The following is a 17,486-nucleotide window of genomic DNA, read 5'->3' as shown; positions in this document are numbered from 1 at the left end:
TAAAATTATAATTTTGTCTACTTGTAAGTCTATATTGATTTACCTCATCCACCAGGTCACAAAGTGAGCAACCAGCTTGTTATTTTCCCCTGAGGCGAATGATGAACGCCATCATAAAGCTTTGGAAAGTTCTGTAAGATCTGTTTTAATGCAGGAAAAGTTTTTGCAGGCCAGAACCGAAGCCTCTGATCTGTGAGCCGAGACGCAGGGACAGTTCTCCATTTCTGACGAGCTAACAGAGAGAAAAAAGCGAGGGAGTCAGAGAGGAAGGGCAGGCCTGCCTTGCGTGAAGCTGTCTGTGATTGTGTGTTCATCTGACCCTGATGTAGACCACAATCCAGACGCTTTCTCAAACAGTTGATCTTCTGCACATCAAAATCGCCTTGAAGACAATGAAAGAAAGTGTCTGTATAAACTTTTGTCTGGAATTATTGCGTGTCCGTCTCAATCATTCGACTCGAGTTTTGGCTAAACCAAAACAGGTTTCTCTTCATCATTAGGAAAATGAAAACTTAATTCATGCTACAAAAATATGTCCTGTAAGCATTCCGCTTGCAAATGATTCAAAATCAAAATACTTTTTTGCAGTTTCTTCAGCAATATGTCATTAAATCTGTTTGAAAACAAGTCAATGTAAACCGATTTATACAGAATGGCTCGAGCTGAACGCAATCCGACTTAAATGACACACAGCAAAATTGTAGTGCAGACCGACAGCAAAGACAAAAATCACAAATGAGATTGAGAGAAGATTTGTCAACATGTTACCAGGTCTGCAATCAGTGATAAGGGTAAGGACAAAATAAACTGAGGAGTGTTCATTTTAAAGCCAACATGTGTTAACTTTATGTATCAACTATATATACTAAATACAGTACATATTTAATAAAAATGATCAAATAAATGCATATTTCTATAAAAGGATATATATCATTTATCCTGATTTAATGTCATTGCTTCTGAATTTAAAGCTGTTTATATATTAAAGACACAGCTTTCATAAATTTTGGGGTCAGTAAGATTTTTATTCTTCCAAATTCATCCAAACTGCAAATGAAAGCATTTGAATGTTATTTTAAATACAGATTTCTATTTCAAATAAATTCTGTTCTTTTGTATATTCAAAAAAATCAGGTAAAAATGTATCACGGTTTCTGGGAAAATATTGAGCAACGCATCTGTTTTCAACACTGATAATAATACGAAGTGTTTCTCGAGCGACAAATCATCAAATTAGAATAATTTCTGAGAGATCATGTGACACTAAGGACTGGGGTTATTATGCTAAAAATTCAGCTTTGCCATTACAGAGGTAAATTACATGTCAAAATATACATATTAACACAGAAAACAGTTATTTTAAAATATAATAATATTTCGCAATTAATTTTGACTGTATTTTTGATCAAATTAATGCATTTTTTGGTGATAATAAGAGCATAATTCATAAGGTGAGTATGATTGCCACTATCGAAACAATGTAAGAAATGTGGAGCCTTTGTGAAACCTGTCCGGAAACTATTGCTAGTGGTGCAGTATCTTCTACAAAGCAACTTCTGTAAGTACAGCGAGCTCTTCGACGAGCCTGACTTGGAGACAACACAGAGAAATAAGAAGGCTCTGCATAAGCGGGCCCCGCGGGGAAAAGCCTTTAGCTTGTTAGAGTGAGCGACTCAACATGGCTCCTTTCTGCTCCTGCTGACATTTCCAGTGGCACTGTCTGCAGAGACAAACTCAGATGGGACCCGAGGAGTCACTTCCACAGCGGCGACGCGTGCACCACCACAAGCTCTCGGTGTGAAACGAGCTCCCCGAGGAAGACAACTGTCACCCGGGTCGGAGGAAGGGAGAGTCTTTATCTAACTCACTAATGAACGATTGTCTAATTTCCATCAGACACAGTCGCAAAGCCTTGGCCCTATCTCTCACGAAACACTGTCATGATAAAGGAATGTTAAGAGAAGGAGGGCGAGACGGAGGAGCAGAACGAGGGATGAAAACTGTCAAGAGGTCAGATCAGGAATGGAAAAAAAAGAAAAGTGTGGAAGTTCTCTCCATCTTTATCTGTTGCTTCCTGAGCTTTTCCTGGCGAGGAATAATCTGCAAGTACAGACGATCGCCCGCCGCCGCTGGAGATAAAACACGGATGACAAAATATCAACTTTCTGCTACAAAATACTCCAAAGCTGTTTGATTAGAATATCAGCACAGACAGTAATTAATTTCAACTTTAATTACTTGCTGTACATGCCGATTAGATCGCAGGTCTTAGATGAGTTATTAAAACAGCAGGGAAATGTGCTTTGTGTGAATATGTGCGCATTAATAAAAGAGCGTGTTAATGTTCTTACCTCTCTTAACCTGTGTGCTGAATGGTGAAATTACATCATGTGCAGAGACTACGGGAAAGACCTTATCAGATCTAAAACACTTTGGTGTGTGAGTGAGAGTTCTTTAGAGCTATTTGATTTAACTCAGCGACCCGACTCTTTTGAATCTGTTCACCAAAAAGACTATAAAGATTTATTCACCGTTTAATGTGCAATCGATTCTGCATTTGTGACCCTGGAACACAAAACGTGTCTTACTGTAAGTTGCACAGGGATATTTGTAGCAATAGTCAAAAATACATTGTAGGACTGCATTTGCACAACTTAAAATGCAATTTTTTGTTTTGCAACATCAGATTCCAGATTTTCAAAAAAAGTTGTATCGCTACCAAATATTGTCCAATCCTAACAAACCACACATCAATGGAAAGCGTATTTATAAATGTATGTATTTATGTATAAATCTCAATTATTAAAAAATTATATTTAAGACTGAAGTTTTGAGGTCCACCATCAAATTTAGTCTCCGTGGCCACAGTGTATGAAAACTGTGAGGACAACTGGAGGATCATTTTCATCTCAATAGCAGTTGCTAAGCTAACTGGTGAACAGATAAAATCCAGTGTGTTCATGCTTCGATGAAATTTTCACCAGTTAGCTTAGCAACTGCTATTGAGATGAATGGGAATGTTAACAGATTTAGTTAGTCTTTGACTCGTTCAAGCTGGTTATGTAATGTAAAAAACGGCATAAAAAACGTATATTATGTAAAAACTGCGTATTTATAGTGACTTATGTCCTCAATAGCTTCTGTGCTTTATGGGGTTACAACATATCTTTTGTTCAGTAATTTCACATGACAAACTGAGACCCGGGTCTTGATTCAGTCTACTGGTTTTTGATTGGATGGAGGCATATCTGAATGTTCGCAGTCGACTGAAAGAAATGGGAGGGTTAAGTTGACTAAACGATTGGAAAAGTACAAGATATGTCACCAGAGAGAAGTCTGTCGTTGATTAAACATAAAAAGCACATTCACAAGTAGCTCAGTTTACCTGCAATCCAACTGATAGCTCTATCAGAATACAAAGCCTTCAAGTTTGCAAATCAGTCGGAAAATATGATCCAAATTCAAATCTGATTGAACATTTGGAGTCGATGTGTAGCAACACTGTCTCAACTAATAGCATGACGCGCAGGTGGGACTATTCATTTGGGGGCCAGTTGGATCTAAGAAGGCCACAAAGCATCACTTGTCTCAAAATGAATTTTCCCATACCAATCAAAGCACCATCAACCGTGCAAACACGTGAGCGGTCCATTTCTCAATGACAGCCTAATTAATTTACCTCACTTCTAAACAAATTTTTAGCTCGTTTGGACTGAACTCACAGAGAAGTTCTGTAAAGAGTTTGTGGGAATGGCTAATCTAAAAATCCCCACCACGCAATAACGGGAGTGACAGCGGAAGGGTGAATGAGATAAGTCTCGGTAATGAAAGTGGACGCCAGAAGAAGCGGACAGTAATGAAGAGAGAGCAAGGGAGGGATGTTTAAAAACAGTTCAAGAAGAAAGATAAAGAGCGCAGGGACGATGTTATCTGCAGGATTGAAGAAAAATGCTTCAGCGGCCGAATGCTTCCAATCACTTAATCGGTGCGACTCCACCCAACCCTGTCCTGTTCTCCCTCATATGCCATTTCCAAACCCCAAACAGGCCATCTTCAGTGTTTGTGAGAGAGAGACTGAGAGAAATGCTTTCTCAGGTCAAAGTCCTCTTACAAGGACACAGCAAAAGTGAGTGTGTTGTGCTGACTAATAATGATACACATTATAATTTTTGCTGTATCAAATGTCTATTACAGCTATGAATATTGATAATTATTTTCATATTGTGGCTGATATCTGAAAAAAATGCATAAAATAAAAAAATTCATAATAAATAAATATTTTATGCTATAAAAATGCAGGATATAAAACAAGCAAACAGTGTTTTTTACAATAATTTTATAATTGCTTGTTATTTGTTTATTGCTGTTTACTTCCCTTCAATAAAGTCTCAACTTTTTGTTAGTTATGCTAGTAGTTTTTGCTGTGGTGTCGAAATGGGTCAACAACAAGAACAATAAACATTTTTATTGTATTAATTTATTTACTTATGTCAGGGCTAGTGGTAATTTTTGGCAGTGCAAGTAAATATTATTTATTTTTGAATTGTACTTTTTTTATAATTTGTAATTACTGTGCAGATGCACTTCCCAAAATCACCCCACTAACTGTAATGATCATTTCTTTCCAAATAAGTATATTGCAATATACATTGCAGAAAAAAATAAATAAATACTTTAACGTCAGTTTTTTTTCCAAAATCATACAGCCTATGCTATTTTGTCTAAATATATAAAAAATTACAAAAATAAAATCAATCATTTTAAGTACTACATGTGAATTTAGACATCAGAATAGTATAATGTATGATAACCAGATATTTATTTTGAGATTTGCAAAAAAAAGTACCTTTATTTAAAAAAAAAAAAGAAATACATGCACAAATAAGTATCCAAATATCAAAAAAATAAATAAATAAATAAATAAAAAATATATATATAATATATATATATATATATACTACTGAAAAATATCTCAATATGTTACTTTGTTCTTATGTTCACATTTTGCATTACTCAAACATGTCATAAAATCTATTAATAGCCAAAACTTAACAGATCCCTTTGAATTAAGGTAAAACACAGGGATGGTTCCAGTGAGAGATTGAACTAGTTTATTAAAAAAATCAGTAAGTAACTTGTAAGTGTTAAAGCATGCTGTGTGAACTGTGATGGTTTCTACCTGAACTTTTTACATGTCCATCTGTGTAAAAATGAGTCTTGGTTCCTCCCGTCTGTCTGATCCTCTGCCCCTCCACCTGTGAGAAGCAAGAGAAGGAATCGTTTAGCCCTAAAATCCACTACAACTTAAATGTCATCAGCAGCTTCTGACAGAGTCATTGTCAGCTGAATCCATTAAATTTCTGTTGGAAGGGTTATCTCATAGATCTCCATCCCCATTCTAGTCAGAGCTTGAGAGGCATGCTTACAGACTGCCTACAAACCATCTGATGCATATTACACATAAAAATGTCAAAAGCTGGCTGTAATAGCAAGCTGCGATCTGATTAGCTGGCTTTACAAAATTTCATGGAGTTAGCACACTGGATTTTATCAGTTCACCAGTTTACAAGATTTAGAATGCTACAATGAAGGAAGAACTAGCACTAGATCTGATCAAATTTGCATGGCTCATGGCATCAGATTTTTTTTGGAAGATATCCAAGATATAAAGTCACTTGATGACTTGATATAATTTTTTTTAATGAATTCATATAAATGAATTAAATTATTATTATTATAATGATGAATAATAATGATAATTATTATTGTAGACATGCATGATTTCATTATTATATATAATTTAGGATATATACAGTATATGTAAGTCACTTATATACATACATATAGGCCTACATATATATATATATATATATATATATATATATATATATATATATATGTGTGTGTGTGTGTGTGTGTGTGTGTGTGTATACACATACATTATGTATGTGTATATATTGTATAATATTATTATTAAAAAGTAATAATAATAATACGTGTGATATATTATCATTATAATTATTATAGACTTGATAGATATTTATAATCATAAAAAAAGAATAATAACATAATTTACTCACTCTTTCCAAACCCACATGACTTTCTTTTTTTTAAGAGACACAAAAGGAGATCGCTGTACATATGACTTACTTAGCTTAATAAAATACTTATCACAGTGTTCGAGCACCAAACCAACATTTTGGAGATGCTCTGGATGAAGGGAAACCGCGGGAATGTGCTGCCTCTCTGTGTAAACAAAGATGACCATATGATTTTGAGACAAAAACAGAGGTGGGATAGCATAGCCACAACTAGCGTAAGGGAGGCGACAGGGAGATGCAAAACGTTTAATATGCTCCAAAAATGAGAGTTCGGTCTTCCTGAGATACACATATCAGTTCATTCCTCTGTATCTGTGTTCTTTTAGAATCAGAGCGAGCCCAGAGCAGAGATAGCAGTAAACAGAGACTGCGTTAGCATTGACCTAAATGTTATGTAATACAGTAGGCTATATTCTCCCATCAAAGTTAAATATACTGGGACAACGATAAGTTAGTTTTAGTCATGCACATCTCAATTTAGATGAACAGAGGGTTTAAAAAGGGTTTAAAACTGCATTTATTTGAAATAGAAATCTTAAGTAACACTATAAACATCTTCACTCTTACTTTTGACCAAATGAATGTGTCCTCGCTGAGAAAACGTATATATTTTTTTATTATGTTTACATCAAAAGAAAACATACCATTTTGTTGAATAATTTTAGTAATTTATGCAAACGAACGTATTCACACAAGCACCTGCTCTTGAGAGGTGACTGATTTGAGAGGCGCGTGGGTAGACAGATGCCCAGCGCCATGCACAGCGGTTTGGAGCAACAGACAAATAATTAGCAGATAATAGCAGATTGTGCTAATGAGAGCAGTATTTGACTAGGACACTTCACTTGACCTCCAGTGTTTTTCTGGCTGTCCGAGAAAAACGCCTGATTTATAATTACACTCCGCAATGTGCCATGAAATTGTTATTGTGGACTGGCTTTTTAAAAACGTTATCAAACAATTATTTTAATTTCCCCCGCTAACTGTTGCATACGTGTAGTAACTGAAGAAGATGGGCACGGCCGCACTCCGTTGCTGCGAGGACGACGGTTCATTGCAGATGACGAGTCGCCACCTTTCTTTCTCCCTCTCTTCCTGCCGCCCGCTTTCAAGGGATGATGCAATGGCAAATGAAATAATTCACACAGATAAAACATTTTGAAATGTGGAGATAATCACTGCTAGCATACATGCCACTGATAGCAGGCAGTTGTGAGAAGAAAAGTATTATTATTTTTTTTCGCGGGCTTTTAAAAAATGAATCTGAGTTGAATCACATCAAATGAGAGAAAAAAAGCAACAACTCAAAGACAGTTCCAAGATGAGCCAACTCTAGGAGAAAATGACCGATAAAGTTCTAGCCAAAATATGATATCAGCCTGGAACGTGTCTCATTAGAAATGTGTGTATGACGTGGAAGCAGCTCGTGCTATCTGCAGGTGCCTGGTTTGCCAGCTGATAAGAAGCAAATGCAAATGTTCTGATAAGAACTGAATGCAAATATTTATGATATGATATTCCCTGGGAATTACGTGTGGATAAAACAAAGTGCATTATTTCCGGAATTCCTTTTCAGGTTTTGCCAAAATGCCCCCCTTTTTGCTCAGAATTTGCATTTCTTCAAAATAGATTGGGCTGCTGTATTATGTTAAGCTATTTGTTTGCCGAGGATGGTAATTAGTTACTGTAATTACAACGATGACAGTTTCTAAATTGTTTTTAAAGCATTACAGTGGGCCTGTGCCTGGAGATTGCAGTACTTATTTTAGGATTTAAGCAATTGCTGGAAGAACTCCCACACGAGGGCCAGAGTGGGATGTTTTTGAACTACAAAGCGCCCATTTTCTGAGCAAAGACGGGTTTGAAAATGTCTGTTAATTTACACTAATTGCTGCCTTGACTGTGTTTTGCAGCTCACTGGCTGATCGGGGACGTGTTATTGATAGGAAGTCTAGAGGGATCAAAATGGCCTCGCAAAGTTGATATGCGTGTGTACGGTCGGCATTTAGGAAAGACTTTTATGCTTTGTGTCAAGGAATGAATTGCTGGTGCAGGCATGAGTGTAATTACTGAGCAAAGTCTCTGTGTTGCAGACACAAACTCGGTGTACTTTAATCCTTTAAAGAGCATTTCATAAACGAACGGCCTAAAATTGGGGGTTTGAACCCACACAAATGAATGCACAACACAACTAAGCTTTTGAATGGAGAGAAGCTAGCTTTTTGAATACCTGGCGCTCCGTTCTGTTAACAATTCTCAAATGTCTGTGTACTTCCGCTGATGTGGACAGAACACAGTTTGCGCCATCACTGAACCTTTGGTGTCAAAAAGAAGTGTTTGCAATTTGGTTACACGTCACTACAAACAACTCAATGTAGTCTAGACTCTTACGAAGAGTTTCGATTTTTTTTTGTTCTCTCGAACATATGAGTTATCAAATTGTGTGTTAAGGCTTTAAATTACATTTAAATTAGCATAATTTCTGACTTGTTAGAGCATTGAGTTAGCAGTGCAAAAGGTTGTGGGTTCAATACCCAGGGTACACGCATACTTGTAAAAAAATAAAAATAAATAGTATAGCCAAAATGCACTGTCAGTAGCTTTGGATAAAAGCGTCTGCTAAATGCATAAATGTAAATGTAAAAAAAAAGCTATGTCGTAATAAAAATGTAAAAAAAGAAAAAATACTTTTTTAGAAATACCAAATACATTTTCTAAATTAATTTACTATTTTTAATAATCATATAATTTATATAATCAATTAATGACCCCGAACGAATACATTTAGTAGCTGGGGAACATGAAATCAGAAACCAAATGTCATATCTACTGTATACTCGAATACATTTCTCTTTGTTTCAGTCGATTGTTCTCCAACTCTTCTCTGATCCCTGACTTCAAAACAAAAAATAAGAACTGAACTTTTACAGTTTATGATGGACTATCTTTTTGAATAGTCCACTTAAATATTTAACTGACCATGCAGCTGTTCTTTTGTCCGTTCCTTCTGATGCAACATGTAGGAAAACTAAAAGATCTTGTTGTGGAAGCAGAGCGCTACAGACAGCTGTAAGCATTTCTCGTGACATGATTCTTTTATTACACGCATTAGCAAAGAGTCACCTTGACCATACGACGGCATGCAGAAAAGAAACATCATTGTTTTACAAGACTGATGAAACTAAATGGACTGAGGGAGTAAAATATAGAGAAAAAAAGGATGAAAAGATGTTTGTAGACATTTTCCCAATGAGGAACGCTACAAGCCCTTCTCCAAATCCCAGCCCAATAATGAGAGTGGTGATATTCTCAGGCGTTCAGCTGCAAGTGTGTAACAGGATTTCTTACACTCTTAATCAGAGGCAGCCATGTTGTCTGTCTGATTTCCTAAAGCCCAGAGGAAGGCATCTTAACCGTATATGACGGTGGCCACGTTTTCTTCACAGGAGACACTTAGAAATGAGGGAAATTGTGGTCAACAAGCATGAGACAAATGTAAAATATCTGACTTACAGTGACAGAGTTGCAAAGTTGTTTTACAGCAATACCTCATTTTTCAGTTTCGATTTGGACTTTGTCATTTAATACCCTGTGGTAAGAAATGTCTGTAGTCTCGACTGAATTTGGCTGATGCTTCCCTCCATTTTCCTTCATTTAAGTGTCAGCTTTGACTTACTGTAGATGTATTTCTTATAATTCCTGGACACAAATGAAACGATTGCTGGCATACAGTAAGAGTACAGAGCTATAAAATGAACGTGGATAGCTCAGATCTCTTATGAAACTCTAGTGGAGCGACATGCAAGATGACGCAAGTCGTTTTCTATAGAGAAAAATAACAACAATTTTAATCTGTTGCTATTAATTCATTCAGAGATCACTGATATATAATCGCAGACTTTGGAAAATTACACATTTCTGAGATCTTTTCAGAAGCTCTTCCGAGGTCTTTTTTTTCTCACAAGAAATTCCAAAAGGATACATTACTAAGGGTTTATTGAGTTTTTTTCAACTTTTATATCTTGTCAAATCTGACCACAGTTTTTGCGATCTCTTTTGAAACTCTAGAGGAGGAGAACAATCAAACTCAATTGCCATATTTCTGTTTAGAAGAAACAGATGAGACAATAAAGAACTTTCTCTTACCAATGAGAAGCCCTTTCCATCATGTAACAGATACTGTTACATGATGGAAAGGGTTTCCATCTGTGCTTCTGCTGCAGCAACAAATGACTCCGCATCCTCATATTGTGTGGAAATGCCTAAGTTCTTGAAAATAAAGTTTCCTGCTTTAAACGTTGACGACATTAGTATAAATACATTTAGATGTGCTGGTTTTATCTGTCTTACACATTGTTATTTTCCAGAGCAGCAGAACAGTACGCCTGCCCCAGGATGTGGGGTGACCTCCCAGAATGCACTGCAGCGATGTAAACAGACAGCGAAGGATCATCCCTGTGCTCTGTTGATGCAGCCCCCCAATTCAGAGCTTAATTAGCACTTTGCCACCCTGATCACTCCGCTTTTCGATTTAACAAGATCCCTCTGAAATTACACAGGATTAAGAGAAGTTGGTTAATAAATTAGGATGTGCATCTGTAATTTAATTGCATCTTAGACCATTAATTAACAAGCTACCTATGCAATAGTTACTGTGATTTCTGTTAATTAGTGGCCAGTTCTGATAAAGTCTCCCTGTAAAAAAGAGAAAACAATTAGCTTATGGAAGTGAGTGTCTTTAAAAAAGAAAATCCTAATTGTTCACAGTAGAGGTAATATAGCAGAGGAGATAAGCATTCAAGTACACATTTTAATTAAGGGGTAAATCTAAATATTTGACGTTCATTGGAGAATTAATACATACTCATTACAATTACTAAGCTTATTGCTACAAAGAAAACAATACATCATGTTCCTGCAATTGAAACACTCACAATAGTTGATATTTTTTGTGTGAAGGGGCACATCCAAGGACGTCTGATTTGGCCTTTTGTGCCGTTATCTGAATAAAGGAAATAATACTCACCATCTTATTGCTCGTTCTGAACATGAGAGTATTCAGATGCAAACAAACCTCCTCGTGACCGACAACTTCTGTGGAATGAATCAGACAAATTAATTTACGCTTTAATTGATTTACATTGGGTATTTGCATGACATCATATGATGAAGTGCTTGAAACACCACTGACCTTGAGAAAATACACCTTATACCCACAATGCTCTCATTTACTGCATTCAAGTCATGTCACAATGATCTTTATAAGATGAGCAAATATGAATACATTTCAAATTTGTCTCTGTGTCATTTAAAAAAAGTCACTGTGGAAACGAATTGGGACAGTATTTGGACATTATTATGCTTGTGTATGTAGTGTATTGTACAGTCTAAATGCCAGAGGAAATATATATATATATATATACACACACACATACACACACGCACACACACACAAACATACTGTATAGATAGATAGATAGATAGATAGTATATGCATATAGAATATAGATATATACATACATATATAGAGAGATATATGTGTGATCATTAAAAAAATCATAGTCAAGAATGACCATAGCTGCAATTATATTCAGTTAATTCATGACTGGAAAAAATTTTAAAAATTCACAGTATTGAACACAGAGTGCTCGGATGTATGGTAAACAGAAAATGTGCTCACCCATATGCATGCCATACACTGCAGGAAGAGTACAAATAATATGGTAGTACACTTTTTAAATCAGAATAATTCAAAATAAACAGTGATAGCCACAGACACTCTTGAATATACTGTACAGTTTATGTATTGTGTAGATATCAGGCAGTGAGAAGGCCTGGGGGAGAGAGCATAGACTGTCTGACTGTCTGAGTCTGCAGGGACTGGAGTGTGTATGAGTGTGCACGTGTGTGTGTGTGTTGTGTGTGTAGCTCATTAGCTCACTTACATAATTCAGAAAGTGTCAAATCCTCCTGGAGAAGAACACAGCAGCATCAGAACGCCGTCAGCAACACACAGCCTGGGAATGCAGCACAAGCCCACAGAGCACTGGAAATTTCAACACACATTTCTCATTTTATCATACAGAGATTTTGATGGCTGAGTCCTCTGATTAACTTATAATGTGATATAAGGCCATGTTAGTGGCTTGTAGTTTCGAACTGCTCTTATCATTCATCCTGACTCACGCTGCACCATGACAACACACTACAGAGCGTCATTTAACCTTTACAGCACACATATTGATCCGTTTTGGTTATCAGACTGCAATCAGAGCACCATGTTACACTCAACTCAGGTTCACAATCACTGACAAAAACTGCTGCACAGATCACTGTTGGCATCACAGTGTGAAGATCTAACATGCTTATAATTTGCCAACCCTACCTGGTCTCAAGGTGATTTTTATTGACTGTGTGATGTTATTTCCTCACAGGTTTCCAGCAGACTAACCATAAGCATTTAAAAAAAAAAATCACTTTAACTTTAAACATGCTCTGCTAACATTTGACAATCACAAAGCATCACAATACTTTCAGTCTTAAGTTCAAATATTGTTTTTGGGTAGTACATTTTCATGCCTCCATTATATGGTTGTAACATCGAGGATCGTAACATTAAACTCAGAAAAAAGAAAAAAGAAAATCATGTTATGATTGTATGATTCATTGAGTTGATGTACAATGACATTTTAGTGCCATGAAAAAAAAGATCCAACATAAAAAAAAAGAAATAATAATAATAATAAAAATAAAATAATAGTCATTCCACAAGTGAACTCAAATTGTCCAGAATAAAACCTTGATTTCAAAAGTAAAGTCATAATATTAGAGATATAAAATACAATTAGAATAAAATATTCTATAATGAGATATAAAATACATTTTTAATATTTCCAAAAAATTTTTTTTATCTCAAATATATATATTCTTTTATGGTGGTTATTTTTAAATAATATTTTTGTTTATTTTATTCTTTTTACATTTGTGATCATTTCATTTTCTCTGTCAGTCTTTTGTAAAAATCCTTTAAATACCTAAAGCCCGATCCTTAATGACATCATCCTAGAGAAGTGACATAATTTCTGTTAAGAAAACAGTATTATAAATGTATTTGATTGCCTTTAAATTACATTGACCATGTGCCATCTTTCTTTAAAATAAATGCTATTTTTCACATATTTTGTTATCGAATGCAGTGTCATTCATTTATTTTTGTCCTTGTCTTAAATGTAAAACCATATAAATATGGGAGTGCATTTAACACATCACAAAAACAAAAAGATATGGAAATTGTTAGTCTAATCCCATGAGTTTAGGATTAAATCATCATGTAACAATTGAATACTTACAAAGGTGAAGACTGCTAAGCACCAGTGATGCCTCGTATTTATGTGGCGATAACAGTGATAATGCTGCTTACAATTCTTTAAAAAACATTACGGTTGCTATTATTATTATTATTTACGTACGGGTGGTTACACAATTCCCTGTTCATCCCAGCCTTTCCTGCGATGTGAATAATGTCATCGACAGCACAAACCCCTCAGCAATACTGACAGTGTGTCACAGATAGAGATGCTCACCAGAGAGCCTCTCGAATTTCCTCGACATGCTGATAACAGATAGATTCGGCATCAAGAGAGCCACTTTAATAGGCTTTTTAACTCTTGATCTTGAGGCAAAATTAAACATACAGTTTAATTGAATCGCAGGTTCAAATGACAGTCATCCCATGATAAATTATTCCCTGTGCTTCTCACTGATTTTGATTCTTTCTCTTGCACAGGAAATGGATTTCAGGCTTAATGAATTACACAAATTTCAAAATGACTGGCTGGCTGCTTCTGAGAGATATCGCTGTGCTTTGTGAATATTTAGATTTCGTGATGAGATTCAAATGCAATGAATCCTAGACAGCAGCGTTCAACTGGAAGCAGAAACAAAGATCTTTGCTTTTTACACAGAAGCCTTGCAAACCAGTTAATACAGACTAGAATCAGAGAGAGTGTATGAGAATATGTTTTTTTTTCTCTCTCTTCTGGTATTATCACTAATTTGTATTTCAGTGAAATGATCTCCAGCTCCTGAAAATTATTATCCAGCTTGTTGAGTGTACTTTCCTGTCTCATGGATGAAATTTGTTATCTGGGATTCACATTGAAAATGGAGAGCATTTGACTTTATTTCCAATTGGCCATTTTCTTCTAGTTCCATAATATACTTCTTTTATTCATATTCCTATACTTGTCTTCAGTTCATCTGAAATGTATTTCTTGTTTGCTCTTGGTATTCGATTCTTTTAAAACAAACTGTTAAAAAATGTGACAATTTGGCACTACAAGAACTACAAAAGTCTCAAGTTATAGTCGATTTAATGACAAAAATGGACCAGGAAACCAACTATGAAACAAAACATACAGTGTTATGTACATAAATATCAAAAACTTGAAATAAATAGTACAAATTTAGATAAGCATGTGACAACTGACATCACTGTCCTGAGAAAACTTACTTATAATTACAGTTTTAGTTTGATGGACGGAAAGTCTTTTAAGATATTTGTGAACCCATATACAAATCAGCTAGATAAAAGCAAGCATTTTGACTCAAAAACTTTTTCGTGAAATATAGCCTTAATCTTCATTGGGTGAAAACCAACCCTGGTCTCCCCCACAATTTGTTGCAGTTCTTGTTTTATATTTAGTCAATTAATTTAATAAGTAGATTTTTTAGCGTTTGTGTTGGTCACTGCAAATGCTGAATTCATTATGTGTCTTCAGCGACACATGCAGAATTTAATAATTCAACTCGATCTTGTCCTAGAAGACTAAGCAGAACTTAAACACACCTACGGCAGGCGCAAAAGCAGCATTCACACACTAGTTTACATTTCAGCTCATTCTGACAAACCCTTCATGTGCACAAACACGCTCATGAAAGCAAGTCAGAGGAGGCTTTGTGTTTTCTCCGGCGGTGGAAGTCAATGCCGTTTGAGGCTCTTTGCTGCGAGCTGCAGGATCGAGCCGAGGGGCCTGACAGCTGTAACGTGTCTTCTGGGACGGTCCAGAGGAGATCAGGCCACGGTGACACAGCGCTCATTAGCAAGAGTGAAAGAAACCCCTCGCAGATGGCTGTCAGTGTTCAAAACGCAAAGCACGTCGGATACACCAGACATGTCAATTGAGGTTTGAATTCCTTCTGCTTGATTTTATGACATCATGATATTCAAGCAGCGTTTATTTCGTTCTTTCCTCCATCTAAAGAACAGAGGGGAATGGAAGACGGGAGCACGCTGACATCTGAAAATGTGTTTTCTAATGAGCGTGCCATCTACCTAACAAGAGTCTCGGCTTGTCATTCATCAGCACAAATTACCGGCTCTGCATTTGACGTGTTCTCGCCGCGGCGGATGACAGCTTCGTCTGTTCGGCAAACAGAAAAGTGGGAAATATGGCAGCTCCTGTTTCCGTGGGGCCTCTGAAATCAATTAGCGTGTTTACCTGTCACAGTTCAAATGAGGGCCACGCTACAACAAACCTCATCATTTCCATCACGGCGCAGTCACCTGCTCCTCCGGTGCTTCATAAATAAATGGACATCGGTCCAGATGTAATATAATAAGAGTGATTCCATCAGCCCAGCCAGATCTCATCAATCTCACAGCGGCTAATTGCAGGGACACCTGGTGTGTTTCTGCTCTCGGAGAGAGATGCTGCAGCTCAAATGCTTCCTAAGGACCCAATTCAGTCTGAACGCATAACACCAGAGAGTTTCACACAACTAACTGAAACTAACTAAATAAAAGTGGGACATTTTAGAGCCTAAAACACCAACAAATCAAAACGTCATCACTATCATGCAGTATATTGCGACATACAGACCCGATCTCACGGCAATTCATACATTTTTCACAAGGTGGCTTGTTCGTATGAATTCGTACGACCACACTCGTACAAATCCATACGATTGTTGCCAAATCATATGTATTTTACGAGTTGCACAATTGGTATGATTTATACGAATGACCTACACCTAACCCCGCCCCTAAACCTAACCGTCACTGGGGTCGTACAAATTAGTATACGAATAAGCCACCTCGTAAAATACGTACGAATTGGCCCTGAGATTGTGTTTCACAAGTTGTGTTTTTGGGAGTAAAAACTAAAAGTTCCATGTTTCTCATTATTATGGAAGTCAGTTTCCACCATGGGATAAAAAAAAAAATCTAAATAAAATAAAATAAAATAAATAAATGTAAAAGGTAATCACAACTTTTTATCTCACAATTCAGACTTCTTTCCTCAAAATTTGAAGACAAAGTCAAAACTGTGGGTTATGAATGCAGAATTCATAATTTTGAGAACAAAAGTCAGATTTGTGAGATATAAGCTCACAATTGCAATATTTTTTGGGGAAAAAAAAATCACAATTACCTTTTCTATTTTTCATTCCATTGCGGAAACAAACAGAAAAAAATCTAACTTATATTTTAACGAAAGAAAATCAGCATTGAAAGACAATTACTAAGAATTGTGAGATATAAGCTTGGAATTGCAAGGAAAAAAAACATCTCAAAATTCTGAAAAGTCTTAAAAGTCTCAAAATTTTATCTTTTTTTTTATATATAACTAAGTTTAGATCTTGCTAATTGGAGTTCATATCTTGTAATCCTGAGATTGTGAGATAAATCGTCAAATTTCCCTTTCTTTTTATCCAGTGGCTGAAACAGGCTTGAGGCTGCAATCCAAACATAGCGTTACTGTACAGGTCTAGAATAGAACTAAACCAACTGACAATGAGCAGTGATACATTAATGATACTTGTTACTTTACCTAACACTGAAGTACCCAACCAAATCTGCACAATAAATCTGACCTGTTGGCCATCGTTCCCTTCTGAAAGTCTTTCAGGTATTTGCCGAAGCTCAGTTTTGGTTCTGTAAGCAGTTCCGACTACAATAAAAGTGTCCGTGAACGTGCAATTGGTGCAGCTCAAGCTGGATTAAAAGTTGGGCTGCAGGACGGTAATAATACTGAAAGAGATATGAAGCAATGCTGCAGCTGACCTACTTGTAAAGCTCTCAACTTTTTCCCCTCTCATTCCACAACTCTAAAAATAACACACTGTCCAATCTCAGAAATATTTCAGGCATTCCTTTGACCCCTGGCCATCATATAACGGCTCTCACAGCAGGGTTGATTGCTAGTCAAAAAAAAAAAAAAAAAAACAGCAGCACATTGGATGCATAATTTGAATTTAAGGAAATATAATTAAAAGAGAAAAAAATCTACATATACATGTTAACAGAGAGAGAGAGAGAGAGAGAGAGAGCAATATCACATGAGTAGCAGTGCGATATGGCTTTATATCAGGGTGGCTGTGATC

General features: G+C 36.2%; 1 long non-coding RNA gene across 1 annotated transcript; it reads right to left on the bottom strand.

The window, feature by feature from the left end:
* Positions 1-9,150: 9,150 nt before the first annotated feature.
* Positions 9,151-17,185, bottom strand: LOC113072954 (uncharacterized). Its single transcript, XR_003280416.1, has 4 exons — positions 16,977-17,185; positions 12,047-12,147; positions 10,740-11,195; positions 9,151-10,646 (listed from the first exon to the last, which is right to left on the bottom strand). It is a non-coding gene; the product is annotated as an uncharacterized LOC113072954 (long non-coding RNA).
* Positions 17,186-17,486: the final 301 nt, after the last annotated feature.

Source organism: Carassius auratus, unplaced genomic scaffold (genome assembly GCF_003368295.1).
Source record: "Carassius auratus strain Wakin unplaced genomic scaffold, ASM336829v1 scaf_tig00011088, whole genome shotgun sequence".
NCBI classification, from domain to species: domain Eukaryota; kingdom Metazoa; phylum Chordata; class Actinopteri; order Cypriniformes; family Cyprinidae; genus Carassius; species Carassius auratus.
Note: the sequence above shows the minus strand (reverse complement) of the source record. Positions and strands in the feature narration are given on the sequence as shown.